This window comes from Phyllobates terribilis, unplaced genomic scaffold (genome assembly GCF_046119375.1).
Source record: "Phyllobates terribilis strain yellow unplaced genomic scaffold, ASM4611937v1 Scaffold_279__1_contigs__length_2497574, whole genome shotgun sequence".
NCBI classification, from domain to species: Eukaryota; Metazoa; Chordata; class Amphibia; order Anura; family Dendrobatidae; genus Phyllobates; species Phyllobates terribilis.
In genome coordinates, this window is record NW_027363039.1 from 136,179 (window position 1) to 150,630 (window position 14,452).

The following is a 14,452-nucleotide window of genomic DNA, read 5'->3' on the forward strand; positions in this document are numbered from 1 at the left end:
ATGTGTCACTTACTGGGCTGCTTAGTGTTGTTTTGATAAAATCATTGATTTGTCAGAAGGTAATTATCACTAGATGACTAGTAAGTTCTGTAGGACCCCACCCCCATCACTGATCAGTAGATTTCTGTGTACACTGAGCATGGGCAGAAAGCGGCCAATCAGTGGTGTGGGCGGGGCTATACAGAGCGCAGCATTCAGAGAGCTGCTAGATCTGCAGCAGATAAAATGGTGATTTTCTCAAAATGACAACAAGCAGCTGAAAAAGTGACACATCGCTGGAATCAGGGTATCTGCCCCAATATTGTGCTGCTCTCAGATGAGGCAGCACAATTAATATTGTGCCAAATTAATTTCCCGTGAACTATCACATGATCTATCACAGGGGATCATGTGACATGTCACGTGATAAATCGGGGGGGGGGGGGGGGGGGGGAGCGCCTTCTAAACTGCCCGGGGCCCTTGCTACTCTTAATCCACCCCTGTATGCTGGAGATGGGAAAATCATACGGCCTCCTACCTCCACCTTTGGTGGTCATGTCAAATCTTACAAGAATTTTGGAAAATCGTTTCCCAAACCTTATACGAATTGCTCCACACCAACATAGCCCTAACCCCTAAACATGTTTTTCTAAACTTTCCAATTGATCCAGATAAAAAGTTCTTGTCTAAATTGGCCTCCTTCGTGTTTACTGCCGGCAAACGTCTCCTACCCCCACTTTGGCGCCCTTCAAATATCCCAAACAAGAAACAATTAATCCTCAGAATTGATCAACTGAACCATACTGAAGAACTGGCTGCTCTCTCCATACAAAACCTTACCTCCTCTCATTATGTCTGGAGTCCTCGGCAGATTTACAGGAATTCTACTCATTTTCTGTCCTCAACCATTTAATGTTTTATTAATATCTTGAAGATCTGACGTAGAATATACTGGACCCCCTCCCCCACTCCCTCCTTCCTTTTTCCTTCTATACCAAAGTCTGTCTCACCCCTCCCTCCCTCCATTTCTTATTCTCTGGTCCTGTATATACCTGAGACAATCTACTTTATTCCTTATACATTATGACACTAGTTTATGAATCTAAGAAAAAATTCTTCTTTTTGGAATCAGATATTTTATTCTTAAAGTTTATATCTGACACTTCCCCTCTTCTTGTGATGTCACAAGAATAATTCACTTGAATGTATAAATATCTATATTTTATGTTTCCTTGTTATAAACCTGCAAAGACTCTTCATGAAATCATCTGTTTGTCCCTACTTTATATTAGATTCTCAAGAAATAAAACATTGAAAATAAAATAAATATTGTTTCTTCTCTTTCCTCCTTTTCTGTCTGATGTTTCCTCACAGACTGTAATGATTCTATAAACTATAAAGTTATTATAATGGTGAAGGAGCTGTGATGAGGCTGCGGTCATGTGACAGTGATGATGTCACCGCAGCTCCTCCCCCTCAGGGGTCATTGCCCCGCCCAGATCTGCAGATGATCCCGGCGCAGTCGCTCCTCCGGCTCCTCCTCCCTCTGACGTCACATAGTGGCCGCTTTCTCCAGTGATGAGGATTTCTCTGCTCCCGGAGGTTCTGTAAGTCCAGTAGTCTCATCAGGTCCACATCTATAGTAAGTTCACCTGTTTCCCCAGTCAGGGCTCGCTCTCACTTCAATCTGATAAAACACCAGACTGCGTCCGGACCCAGTAATCCTCGGATTCTCTGCTCAGCGGCGTTTTGTTTTCCAGCTCCGATCGGATCGCACGCACCCATATAATCTACAGCTGCGTGTGAAACATCGCGCTGCACTCAGATACCACCCGAGTGCAGTGCGATTCCCGCCAATGCCAGCAACTGAGGAGATGGAGATAGTGATTTCCCCGTCCCCTCCGCAGCCGTGCGAGAGGATCAGAGCATGGAGCACTGACATTCGGCTCCCGCTCGCAGCAGAGCAGCAGCGAGTGTCATTAGCATATCGCATCGGGGGGTCTCGCATCGCATACCGTACGCTAGTGGGACCCCGGCCTAAGAGATACGTCTGTGTCTTGTATAGCAGAGCGGAGTTGTACAGATACCTGTCTTTACGTAGGCTCAGGTTCTTCCGGGTGCGACTCAGCCTCAGCATCCTCCCGCGCCATCTCCTCCTCTCCATGTTGTTGTGCAGAGTTCTCGGCGCCATCTTGTGATGAGGGTCTGGAGAATTTTTCATTTTTTTTTTTTTCTCCTATTTTTTTAATTTTAAAAAATGTTATTAAAATGTTCTAATGCTGATAATTTAGTCATCCGTTCAGATATTAAAATATTCACCCAATGAGAAATGAAAGCAATTCTAAACCCATAACCCTTCTATGACCTGATCACTGTCTACATACTGAAAACCAATGAGTATACCGACATTATCACAACATAAGAGCCGAAGCCACAAATAGTAATGTGAAAGCTTCTTCCCCGGAATCCAATGTTGCTCTATCCATAAAAAACCTTCATCAAATCTCAACCTCATTCCTGACCCCGATCATTTCTATAACCATAGATGTGTTAGTGCACAATGCGGTATCTGCGCTCCAGCGAGACCACCGTGTCTGTACTGTCTGCAAGAAGAAAGAAGAGAAAGGGAACATTTGTCCCCCAGCTCTACTGACGGACTCACATTATACTCTAGATTCAGGCCTTTAGGAGACAGACGATTTACAGTCAATATCCAGAAGGCTTCCCTCCTTAATAACCTTCTCTTAATACCGCCTCCTCTCCTAGGAGCACTCACTTGTTCTATCACCTGGTATTCTGTCTCAGACAACGATATCTACGGACTTTCTCAAAATATCCACAAGTGAATTCAGGAGACGTGACTGGGAAAAGAAACCAAAAGGTGAGTCTCCTATGAACTTCATGCTGCAACTGTAATGGAATACTGTGGAGAAAAACGCCTATCGCGAGGACTGCGAGTCCATCTGCGCCCCACTCTGTTTTTAGAGGATGGGACTTTCTGCGATCAATTGAGCAGATTAATAAGTGTTCCCTGGATTTAGCAGATTAATAAGTGTTCCCTGGATTTAGTCTTGGTGACTGCTGATAGACTGCAGGCGGCAGATACAGATTTAAAAGTGGAGATAGCGAAAAATGTAAACTAACAAATAATATATAAATTAGGTCAATAATTTTTCCTTCCCATTTATGATATACAGAGGAGAATTAGAATGTGTTGTGGGTGAATTATGATATATGTTTTTTAGACTTTGGTGCGTATAGTTAAATGGTACGATGATTATTATCTTACTTGTTTTAACTTCTGCTTTCTCACATCTCGCCCACCCTTTAACACATTCTGTGCACTCTCTCCATATCCACCCCTCCCTTCTCCCCTCTCTCATGTATACCTCTGAGGCTCTACTGACATTTCTCACCCACTCCAAACCATCCACTACCTCCATACAGCACTCAAAACGCTCATACAAATCATTGCACCACCTGCTCTTTCTCTTTTTTCTCCTTCTCCTAGTCGCTGGCAACATCTCTCCCAACCCTGGGCCTCCCACCACTAGCATACACCACTCTCCTCCAGCTGCATATAGAAACCCTGCTAATCTTATTAACATTCACTGCATGCCCTCTCCTATTGCTTTCATTGTGCTCTCTGGAACGCACAGTCTGTGTGTAACAAACTAACTTACATTCACGATTTTTTCCTCACTAATTCCCTTCACCTTCTGGCTATTACAAAAACCTGGATCCAGCATTCAGACACCACCGCAGCTGCTGCTCTCTCATTTGGTGGCCTGAAATTTTCACATACCACCAGACCTGAGAATAGACAGGGTGGAGGTGTTGGTTTGCTCCTTTCACCACAATGTGCTTTCCAGGTCACCCCCCCCCACCCCGCTTCCCTCACTTATGTTTCCTTCCTTTGAAGTCCACACCGTCAGACTCTACAAACCCTTCTCCCGGTGAGTGGCGGTTGTGTATCGCCCTCCAGGCTCCTCCCACCAGTTCTTGGATCACTTTGCCACCTGGCTTCCTCACTTTCTATCCTGTGACATCCCCACCCTCATCATGGGAGACTTTAACATCCCCATCAATGATCCCCTCTGTCAATCTGCCTCTCATCTACTTTCTCTAACCTCCTCATTCGGCCTCTCACAGGTTACTAACTCTCCCACGCATGAAGACGGGAATACTCTGGACCTGGTTTTCTCCCGTCTCTGCTCGCTGCATGAGTTTACTAACTCCCCTCTCCCGCTGTCGGACCACAACCTTGTTTCCTTCTCTGTCAAGATCTGTCTCCTCACCTGGGACACCCCCACTTACCACACTTATAGGAATACATGTACCATTAATACCCAGCAGCTTATGGACAATCTCCACACATCTTCAGCCCCCATCTCCTCCCTCTCCTGCCCGGACTTGGCATTGTCACACTACAATAATAGAGTGAAGAGCGCCCTAGATGAAGCAGCACCTTCTATATGCAGAAAGACCCGACACAGACAACGGCAGCCCTGGCACACAATGCAAACACGTTTTCTTCAGCGTTGCTCAAGTTGTGCTGAGCGTCAGTGGAGAAAATCTCTTTTAGCAGAGGACTTTATCCACTATGAATTCATGCTCTGAACCTATAACTCTGCCCTTCATCTGGCCAAACAATCCTACTTCACCCCCCTCATCACTTCAGTGTCCAACAATCCAAAATTACTTTTTGAAACCTTAAACTCTCTCCTGAAACCTAATGCACAGGCCCCCACCACCAACCTCAGCGGAGAGGATCTGGCCACTTATTTCCTAGAAAAAATCAACCACATCCATCAGGACATCTCAGCCCAATCTCCTCAGTGCCTGGATCCCCTTCCCTGCCGCACGTCAAGCACACGAGCCATCTTTGAGCCTGTTACAGAAGAAGAAGTTACCCAGCTTCTCACTTCTTCTTGACATACAACCTTCACATCTCCTGCAGTCTCTCTCACCGGTGGTCACCACTCACCTGACTAAAATATTTAACCTCTCTCTTTCTTCAGGTATCTTTCCTTCCTCATTTAAACATGGTATCATAACCCCTTTACTTAAAAAGCCATCCCTGGACCAGAACTGCACTGCTAACTACAGACCTGTCTCTAATCTTCCTTACATCTCTAAACTCCTGGAACGCTTGGTCCACTCCCGTCTAATCCGCTATCTCTCAGATAACTCTCTCCTCGACCCTCTACAATCTGGTTTCTGCTCCTTACACTCCACTGAAACTGCCCTCACTAAAGTCTCTAATGATCTACTAACATCTAAATCCAAAGGTCACTGCTCCCTGCTGATTCTCCTGGATCTCTCTGCTGCATATGACACTGTGGATCACCAGCTCCTTCTCACTATGCTCCGATCTATCGGGTTCAAGGACACTGTTCTCTCCTGGTTCTCCTCCTACCTCTCTGACCGCTCCTTCACTGTATCTTTTTCCGGCTCCTCTTCCTCTCCTCGTCCCCTTACTATCGGGGTCTCGCAGGGCTCAGTCCTAGGCCCCCTCCTCTTCTCTCTATACACTGCCCCTATTGGACAAACAATCAGCAGATTTGGTTTCCAGTATCATCTCTATGCTGACGACACCCAATTATACACCTCTTCCCATGACATCACCCCTACCCTAATACAAAATACCAAGGATTGTCTGTCCGCTGTCTCTAACATCATGTCCTCCCTCTATCTTAAACTGAATCTCTCTAAAACTGAACTTCTTTTGTTTCTTCCATCTACTAACCCAACTCTACCTAACATCGAAATTACCTTGGAGGGTTCAACCATAACTCCCAGCAGCACGGCCGCTGCCTTGGGGTCATATTCGACACTAACTTTTCCTTTACTCCCTATATCCGATCACTCACCCGCTCTTGTCACCTGCATCTTAAAAACATCTCCAGAATCCGACCTTTTCTCACCTTTGAAACTGATAAAACTCTGACTGTCGCTCTTCTTCACTCTCGTCTGGACTACTGCAACTCTCTTCTGATTGGTCTCCCTCTTACCAAACTGTCTCCTCTCCAATCCGTCCTGAATGCGGCAGCCAATGTCGTATTTCTGTCCAGCCGCTTCACCGATGCCTCCATCTTGTGCCAGTCATTACACAGGTTGCCCATTCGCTACAGGGTCCAATATAAACTCATCACTCTCACCCACAAAGCTCTCCACAGTTCTGCACCGCCTTATATCTCCTCTCTCATCTCTGTAAATCGCCCTACACGTGCCCTCCGTTCTACAAATGACCTAAGACTAACATCCCCCATAATCCGAACCTTGCACCTCTGTCTCCAAGACGTCTCTCGTGCTGCGCCAGTTCTCTGGAATGCTCTACCCCAGACGATCTGACTGATAATAATAATAATAATAATAGTTTATTTTTATAGCGCCAACATATTCCGCAGCACTTTACAAATTTTAGGGGGGACTTATACAGACAATACAGAATAAGCATATCTCATATCGAACGGAGTGAGGGCCCTGCTCGCGAGCTTACAGTCTATGAGGAAGTGGGGGAGACACAAAAGGTAAAAAGTACATATATTGTATAATGCAGCCTTGATATACTGAATAGGATAAATAATAATACATGGACTGGTCGCCAGCCAGTATGTGTGCAGTCCTGACAGAGGCTTTTATGTGCATGGTTGGTTTGAACCCGAAGTTGAAGAAGATTTTAATATGGGGGAAAGCTGGGATGGACAGAGTGTGTTTAGGTGATACGCCAGTCTAAAGAAATGTGTTTTTAGGGTTCGCTTGAAACTGTGGGTATTGGGAATTAATCGAACTGTCCTGGGTAGTGCATTCCAGAGAATTGGCGCAGCACGCGAGAAATCTTGGAGACGGGAGTGGGAAGTTCGGATTATGGAGGATTTTAGTTTCCAGTCATTTGCAGAACGGAGGGCACGTGTAGGGTGGTAGACTGAGACAAGGGAGGAGATGTAGGGGGGTACTGAAGCATGGAGCGCTTTGTGGGTAAGCGTGATAAGTTTAAAACGAACTCTATATTGGATGGGCAACCAATGCAATGACTGGCACAGGGAAGAGGCATCTGAGTAGCGGTTGGCGAGGAATATGATCCTGGCTGCTGCGTTCAGGACGGATTGGAGAGGGGAGAGTTTAGTAAGAGGGAGACCGATTAGTAGAGCGTTGCAATAGTCAAGACGAGAATGAATAAGAGCGACAGTAAGAGTTTTTGCCGAGTCAAAGGTGAGAAAAGTCCTGATTCTTGAGATGTTTTTGAGGTGTAGATGACATGAACGAGCGAGTGATTTGATGTGAGGAGTGAAAGAAAGATCTGAATCAAAAATGACCCCAAGACAGCGGGCTTGTAGCTGGGGAGTAATGGTTGAGCCACAAACGGAGATGGCAATATCGGGCACAGGTAGATTAATGGAGGGAGGAAAGACGAGTAGTTCAGTTTTTGACAGATTCAGTTTTAGGTAGAGGGAGGACATAATGTTAGACACAGCAGAAAGACAATCACTGGTCTTTTGTAGTAATGCAGGGGTGATGTCCGGAGCAGAGGTGTATAATTGGGTGTCATCAGCATAGAGATGGTACTGAAAACCGAATCTGCTGATTGTTTGTCCAATAGGAGCGGTGTATAAGGAGAAAAGAAGGGGGCCTAGGACTGATCCTTGAGGAACCCCGACAGTAAGAGGAAGTAGGGAGGAGGAGGAGCCGGCAAAAGACACAGAGAAGGAGCGGTCAGAGAGATAAGAGGAGAACCAGGAGAGAACCGTGTCCTTGAGGCCAATAGTGCGGAGCATAGTGAGGAGGAGCTGGTGATCCACAGTGTCAAATGCTGCAGAGAGATCCAGGAGAATCAGCAGGGAGTAGTGACCATTAGATTTAGCTGTTAGTAGATCATTAGAGACTTTAGTGAGGGCAGTTTCAGTAGAATGTAAAGAGCGGAAACCAGATTGTAAAGGGTCAAGAAGAGAGTTGTCTGAGAGATAGCGGATTAGACGGGAGTGGACCAGGCGTTCCAGGAGTTTAGAGATAAAGGGAAGATTGGAAACAGGTCTGTAGTTGGCCGTGCAGTTCTGGTCGAGGGATGGTTTTTTAAGTAATGGTTGTATGCTGGCGTGTTTAAAAGAAGAGGGAAAGATACCAGATGAGAGGGAAAGGTTGAAAATTTTAGTTAGGTGAGAGGTGACAGCTGGAGCAAGGGACTGAAGGAGATGTGAGGGAATAGGGTCGCTGGTGCAGGTGGTAGGGCGAGAAGATGCAAGGAGCCTGATCACTTCATCTTCTGTGACTGGTTCGAAGTCAGAAAATGAGCAAGATACAATGTGGCGGGGGGGAGCATGCATAACATTTGGGGATTGGGAGAAAATTTCCTGTCGGATATTGTCAATTTTTTCTTTGAAATAGTTAGCCAGATCGTCAGCGCTGAGGTCGGTGGTCGGGGCCTGTGCTGTTTGATTGAGGAGAGAATGAAACGTGTCAAAGAGTCGTTTAGGATTATTGGAAAGTGAGATGATGAGGTTGTTAAAGTAGGTTTGTTTGGAGAGGTGAAGGGCAGAGTTATATGTTTTCAGCATAAATTTATAGTGGAGGAAATCTTCGGGCAGATTTGATTTTCTCCACAGCCGTTCAGCGCACCTGGAGTACCTCTGGAGAAGACGTGTTTGAGGCGTGTGCCAGGGTTGTCGCCGTCTATGCCGAATTGTTCTTTGTGTAGGAGGTGCGGCTTCATCCAGGGCGCATAGCATTATTTTGTTATAATGCTTCAATGCAGATTCGGGACATGAGAGGGAGGAGATTGGGGCCAATGATGATTGCAACCTTTTTATAAATTTCTGGGTGTTAATGGCGCGTAAATTTCTATAAGTGTGGACGGTGGGAGTGTCTTGAGTAAAGTCACAGTTCTTGACAGAGAATGAAAGAAGATTATGGTCAGAGAGTGGAAGGGGAGAGTTAGTAAAGTCATGTACTGAGCAAAGCCGGGAGAAGATCAGGTCCAATGTGTTCCCGTCCTCATGTGTAGGAGAATTAGCAAGCTGTGAAAGGCCGAAGGAGGAGGTTAATGATAAAAGATGCGTGGCAGATGGGGAAAGAGGATCGCCAATTGGGATGTTAAAGTCTCCCATGATTATCGTGGGGATGTCGCAGGATAGAAAATTTGTAAGCCAGGCAGCAAAGTGATCCAGGAATTGACGGGGGGGACCTGGGGGGCGATAGACAACCGCCACTCGCAGGGAGAAGGGCCGGTAGAGTCTGACTGTGTGGGCCTCAAAGGACGGGAAGATAAGGGAGGGTACAGGGGGGATAACCTGAAAAGTACATTTTGTTGAAAGAAGCAGACCAACACCTCCACCTGATCTGTTGTCAGGTCGCGGGGTATGAGAGAAATGTAGGCCACCATAGGAGAGAGCTGCAGCGGCGGTGGTGTCCGACTGCTGGATCCAGGTTTCAGTGAGAGCCAGAAGGTTGAGGGAATTAGAGAGGAAAAAGTCATGGATGTAAGAGAGTTTATTACAAGCTGAGCGTGCATTCCAAAGGGCACAGTTGAATGAGACAGAAGATATGCAGGGAATATTAATGAGATTAGCAGGGTTTCTGAATGTAACAGGGAAAGAGTTAGTGTTATTATTACTGGAGGGTCCTGGGTTGGGAGAAATATCACCTGCGACTAATAGAAGGAAGATACAGAGAGTGAGCAGATGATTGAGTGATTTGTGAGAGCGTTTCCTGCGTTGTATGGTGGGAATGAATGGATCTGCGTGGTATAACATTGTGAAGAGAGCATGACAACTGTACATAGGAGAAGAGAGGAGTGAGGGATTAATATGGATGAAGTGTGCCGCATTTGTGGGTGAACGGTGAATGTGGATGATTGTAGCAACCAGAGTATAAATGGCACAGATACAAATGGTGAATACTGTTTGCCAAAAAGATGACCTGGAAGCAAGTTTGTTTAATTGTCTTGCATGTCTTACCTGTCTCCTGCCCTGTCCAACTGCCATTTTCTAACTGCCAGGGCACTTTGCTAAATTATGGCACTTCGATAAAGTATGCATAAATGCTATATGCATAAATGCCCCCGCATAAATGCCTCCCCTTAACTAAGTCTCAATATATAGGGACGTATCTGCTTAGATCTGCACAGATTTAACTCATTAACAATCAATCACTAGCTTAAAAGACAACAGGAGACCATAAAGTGCAGGAAAAAAAAACAAAAAAAAAACAGACTAGTAAACTCGGCATGGATCATAAACTCTTAAAGTAAGTGTGATGACCTTTAAGTATCATGGAATAAAAAAGCTAGAGGAGTGAAAAAATATATACCAGAAATTGATAGGCTGCAGAGCATTGCATGGAGATATAATGCAGTTTTCAGGACAGATCACACAAGCAGTGAAAAATATATACCAGAAATTGATAGGCTGATGCCTAGCCCCCATGTCTTCAAGCGCGCTTTAAAGACCCATCTCTTTAAACAAGCCGACCACCTTAACTACTCAGTAAATTAACTTTCCCCTGTTCCCTCCTTCTAAATATTATTCAGAATCTGTTCCCTACTCTTCATCTGTCTCCTCACCCTCCATGCACACGATAACTGAACTCGATACTTGATTATTACACTTATACATACGGGCTGATGACCGGATCATGCAGCTTTATATGAAAATCCCTATTTATTATAATTGTCAGACCTGAAATAACAAGCACTTTGCACCTACTGTGTCCCCCCATTCCCTTGTAGATTGTAAGCGGCCGGACCCTCGCTCCTAATGTAACTGTTTACACTGTCTTACCTTGTATTGAATTAATTGTCTGTACATGTCCCCGCTTAATTGTAAAGTGCTGCGGAATATGTTGGCGCTATATAAATGAAACGTATTATTGTGTTTTTTCTGCATTTCCTATATACGCCTATATATATATTTGTGGCGATGTGTATTGGTGTAAAATAAAATATTTTATTTGATAGTTATTATACTTTGTTATGGACGTTTTTTCATCTTTGTGTATATACACTGCTCAAAAAAATAAAGGGAACACTGAAATAACCCATCCTAGATCTGAATGAATGAAATATTCTCATTGAATACTTTGTTCTGTACAAAGTGGAAAACACACTACAGGCTGATCCAACTTTGATGTAATGTCCTGAAAACAAGTCAAAATGAGTCTCAGTATTGTGTGTGGCCTCCACGTGCCTGTATGACCTCCCTACAACGCCTGGGCATGCTCCTGATGAGGCTGAGTATTGTGTGTGGCCTTCACGTGCCTGTATGACCTCCCTACAATGCCTGGGCATGCTCCTGATGAGGCTGAGTATTGTGTGTGGCCTCCACGTGCCTGTATGACCTCCCTACAACGCCTGGGCGTGCTCCTGATGAGGCTGAGTATTGTGTGTGGCCTCCACGTGCCTGTATGACCTCCCTACAACGCCTGGGCATGCTCCTGATGAGGCTGAGTATTGTGTGTGGCCTCCACGTGCCTGTATGACCTCCCTACAACGCCTGGGCATGCTCCTGATGAGGCTGAGTATTGTGTGTGGCCTTCACGTGCCTGTATGACCTCCCTACAATGCCTGGGCATGCTCCTGATGAGGCTGAGTATTGTGTGTGGCCTCCACGTGCCTGTATGACCTCCCTACAACGCCTGGGCGTGCTCCTGATGAGGCTGAGTATTGTGTGTGGCCTCCACGTGCCTGTATGACCTCCCTACAACGCCTGGGCATGCTCCTGATGAGGCTGAGTATTGTGTGTGGCCTCCACGTGCCTGTATGACCTCCCTACAACGCCTGGGCATGCTCCTGATGAGGCTGAGTATTGTGCGTGGCCTCCAATGCCTGTATGACCTCCCTACAATGCCTGGGCATGCTCCTGATGAGGCTGAGTATTGTGTGTGGCCTCCACGTGCCTGTATGACCTACCTACAATGCCTGGGCATGCTCCTGATGAGGCTGAGTATAGTGTGTGGCCTCCACGTGCCTGTATGACCTCCCTACAATGCCTGGGCATGCTCCTGATGAGGCTGAGTATTGTGTGTGGCCTCCACGTGCCTGTATGACCTCCCTACAATGCCTGGGCATGCTCCTGATGAGGCTGAGTATAGTGTGTGGCCTCCACGTGCCTGTATGACCTCCCTACAACGCCTGGGCATGCTCCTGATGAGGCTGAGTATTGTGTGTGGCCTCCACGTGCCTGTATGACCTCCCTACAACGCCTGGGCATGCTCCTGATGAGGCTGAGTATTGTGTGTGGCCTCCACGTGCCTGTATGACCTCCCTACAACGCCTGGGCATGCTCCTGATGAGGCTGAGTATTGTGTGTGGCCTCCACGTGCCTGTATGACCTTCCTACAACGCCTGGGCATGCTCCTGATGAGGCTGAGTATTGTGTGTGGCCTCCACGTGCCTGTATGACCTCCCTACAATGCCTGGGCATGCTCCTGATGAGGCTCAGTATTGTGTGTGGCCTCCACGTGACTGTATGACCTCCCTACAATGCCTGGGCATGCTCCTGATTCGGTTGCGGATGGTCTCCTGTGGGATCTCCTCCCAGACCTGGACTAAAGCATCCGCCAACTCCTGGACAGTCTGTGGTGCAACGTGACGTTGGTGGATGGAGCAAGACATGATGTCCCAGATGTGCTCAATCGGATTCAGGTCTGGGGAACGGGCGGGCCAGTCCATAGCTTCAATGCCTTCATCTTGCAGGAACTGCTGACACACTCCAGCCACATGAGGTCTGGCATTGTCCTGCATTAGGAGGAACCCAGGGCAAACCGCACCTGCATATGGTCTCACAAGGGGTCTGAGGATCTCATCTTGGTACCTAATGGCAGTCAGGATACCTCTGGCGAGCACATGGAGGGCTGTGCGGCCCTCCAAAGAAATGCCACCCCACACCATTACTGACCCACTGCCAAACCGGTCATGCTGAAGGATGTTGCAGGCAGCAGGTCGCTCTCCACGGCATCTCCAGACTCTGTCACGTCTGTCACATGTGCTCAGTGTGAACCTGCTTTCATCTGTGAAGAGCACAGGGCGCCAGTGGCGACTTTGCCAATCCTGGTGTTCTGTGGCAAATGCCAAGCGCCCTGCACGGTGTTGGGCTGTGAGCACAACCCCCATCTGTGGACATTAGGCCCTCATATCACCCTCATGGAGTCGGTTTATAACCGTTTGTGCAGACACATGCATATTTGTGGCCTGCTGGAGGTCATTTTGCAGGGCTCTGGCAGTACTCCTACTGTTCCTCCTTGCACAAAGGCGGAGGTAGCGGTCCTGCTGCTGGGTTGTTGCCCTCCTATGGTCCCCCACATCTCCTGGTGTACTGACCTGTCTCCTGGTAGCGCCTCCAGCCTCTGGACACTACGCTGACAGACACAGCAAACCTTCTTGCCACAGCTCGCATTGATGTGCCATCCTGGATGAGCTGCACTACCTGAGCAACTTCTGTGGGTTGTAGAGTCAGTCTCATGCTACCATGAGTGTAAAAGCCCAACCAACATTCAAAAGTGACCAAAACATCAGCCAGAAAGCATTGGTACTGAGATGTGGTCTGTGGTCCCCACCTGCAGAACCACTCCTTTATTGAGTGTATCTTGATAATTGCCAATAATTTCCATCTATTGTCTATTTTATTTGCACAACACCATGTGAAATTGATTGTCAATCAGTGTTGCTTCCTAAGTGGACAGTTTGATGCCACAGAAGTTTGATTCACTTGGAGTTATATTCTGTTGTGTAAGTCTTCCCTTTATTTTTTTGAGCAGTGTAGATTTTATATAATGAGACTAATATGATTATATGAATGTTTGTGGTTTTCTTCATTTTTTATTTAATTGTGATGTCATTTCCTTGTTTTTTTTTCTATATAAATGTTGTATTTCTATGTGATTGTGTTAGCAGAGGATTAATCCGCGTGACATCCAGAGTTTAGAACACAGAATGTAGGTTTGTTCATATCCAGCATAGGCACAGCATGGAGTCTGGTGTTACAGCAGCATGAGGAGATCAAAACATATAACAACAATACAGGAAGAGAAGGAGGGGGCATCCTGTCTGTGTGAGTTGTTTTTTTTTTTTTTAAACACAACTTTGTTAACAACCTCACAATATGCACAACATATGAAACAGCACAGTAGTTGTTGCAATACACATACAGATTAATATGTATTATTCCAACACCCCCACTCAACAACTACTTATCCTCTTAGTCCCATTATGGTTCTCAATTCTTGGAACCTAGCTCGTGGCAATGGCTTTATCATAATGTCAGCTACCATCTTATCAGTTTCACAATAGACAAACTGAATTATGCCACGATCTATCAAATCACGTAGATGATGATGTCTGACGTCAATGTGCTTGGCTCTAGCACTGATCTTTTCACTGCATGCAAGTTTAATGCATCCTTGGTTGTCCTCATAAATCACCGTCGGCTGAGTTGTCGGTTTGCCAAGATCGTCCATCAATTGTCTTAGCCAAACAACCTCC